We start from the raw sequence: 2,020 nt of genomic DNA, 5'->3' as shown, positions 1-2,020 counted from the left end.
GACACTGCATCCTCCTCCCCACAAATCTACTATCTAACTTCCCAGAGCTCTCAGACTGTTTCCATGCCTGCTTTTTCCCTCAGATTGTGGCTGTTGGATGATCACTGTCTCATTTGTTGTGTATGTAAACATTTTTATGGGATTATTATGTTACTGACCCTATCCTGATCGGAGATTGTGCCCTACCCTAGGGTGTGACCTGGCATTCTGCCCCCAACCTAGGGTGGTACCTGATTCTGCTCCCACCATTGGGTGGTATCTGATCCCACCATTGGGTCATACCTGATTCTGGGGCATAAAAGCAAGGGTCTGTGGAAGGTGAGGGGCTTTTTTCCTGGGGCCTATTCTTAGACCTTTTGGCTTCAGCCTCTTCACAGAATAAAGAGCTGTTTTCTTCGGAAGCCCGACTGCCTATTGGCTTTCTTCCTGCCGCATTCACCTCAGAACCGCCGGCTGAACAGGGTAACAGATGCGTGGTCCGAGCTGGAGGAGAAAGGCCTCATCCTTCATCCTTCCATCAGTCAACCTCATCAGGGGCTGATTTGCAACACCATTTATTTTTTTTTATAAAAAATTATGCGATGCTTCACGAATTTGCATGTCATCCTTGCACAGGGGCCATGCTAATCTTCTCTGTTTCTTTCCAATTTTAGTATATGTACTGCCAAAGTGAGCACACTGTCCCATTTAGCACCTTCTGGCAGGTGGGACAAGCCTCTGTTTGTTCTTTTTCCACTGGCCTATTCTCTTCATGTGCCACATTATCTCTGACAAATGACTGATCATTGCACAGGAAAATTTATTTGCTCAGCTGCCCTGAGGCTGAACCCGAATATTTCTTCCAACCTTCCTCCAGGGAGTGTTAGGAGACCTGGCCTCTGCCAGGCTCTGTGTGTCTGGTGACACACAGCAGAAAGATTTGGGGGTGCTGAATGAGGGAGGAGTTCCAGCAATCAGTCCAACCCTGGACAGGCTGGGGGTCTGAACCAGGCTCTTGCACTGGAAAGCCTCACACCAGAGTTAACTTGTCTCTGAGCAAACACTACACCTTAAAAATCCTCTTCTGGGGCCGGAGAGATAGCATGGAGGTAAGGCATTTGCCTTGCATGCAGAAGTATAGTGATTTGAATCCTGGCATCCCATATGGTCCCCTGAGCCTGCCAGAGTGATTTCTGAGCGTAGAGCCAGGAGGAACCCCTGAATGCTGCCGGTGTGACCCAAAAACAAAACAAAACAAAAAACTGTGGTTCTATGTTGCACTCTATTTCCTCCCCAATATCCATTTCTAGACACCATCACAGACATGTTTATTTCCGGTATTTTTTTTAATGGCCTTTTGGGGTCATCCCATGATTTTAGTCTCCTGGGTAGCTTTGTTTTCAACCAAATGGTTGATTCCTGGTTCGTTTGACTTCCTGCTGAGGTCTTTTATGCTAGAGAAATGAAACTATGGAGAATCACAGATTTTCAGGTTAGCACTAGAGAACAAAGGCTGCATTCACTAGTCTAGCAGGTGAGTAACAAAGGCAACATGTTTTTGGGATGGGGAGATAGTATAGCAGGAAGGGCACTAGTCTTGCATCTGGCTGATCCAGGTTCAACGTCAGGCATTCTAGAGGGACCCATGAACACCATCAAGAATAATCTGGCTGAGTGCAGAGCCAGGAAATAATACCTGAGCACTGCAGGGTGTGACCCAAAACAAATAAACAAAACCCTGCCCCAAACAAATAAATTAAAAACCAACAACCCCAAAACCAAAACCAAACAAAAAACCCATCCACCATTAATTGGTGCCAGTCAAGGCTGGAGAAGCAGAGAAACTGAGGTAAAGAGTTTCCAGACTGCTGTGCCCACAAATGTTTGTCTCTAGGTGGCCTATAGGTTGACCTGCCCACCTAGTCTTTGGTGCTTTGTCTGGAAGGACCTTGTGCAGGTCACTTCAGGCTTCTCCCCATCTACCCTCAGAAGTTTTTAGTAACAAGCCTCAGCACATAGAAGGTTTCCAGATCGTGTTGGC

General features: G+C 46.7%; 1 non-coding gene across 1 annotated transcript; it reads right to left on the bottom strand.

The window, feature by feature from the left end:
• Nucleotides 1–570: 570 nt before the first annotated feature.
• On the bottom strand, nucleotides 571–677 carry LOC126023538 (U6 spliceosomal RNA). Its single transcript, XR_007500653.1, has one exon. It is a non-coding gene; the product is annotated as a U6 spliceosomal RNA (small nuclear RNA).
• Between the last annotated feature and the right edge of the window lie 1,343 nt (nucleotides 678–2,020).

The sequence above is a fragment of the Suncus etruscus genome, chromosome 11 (genome assembly GCF_024139225.1).
Source record: "Suncus etruscus isolate mSunEtr1 chromosome 11, mSunEtr1.pri.cur, whole genome shotgun sequence".
Classification (NCBI taxonomy): Eukaryota; Metazoa; Chordata; class Mammalia; order Eulipotyphla; family Soricidae; genus Suncus; species Suncus etruscus.
The sequence above is the reverse complement of the archived record's forward strand: the minus strand, read 5'-3'. Positions and strand labels throughout refer to the sequence as shown.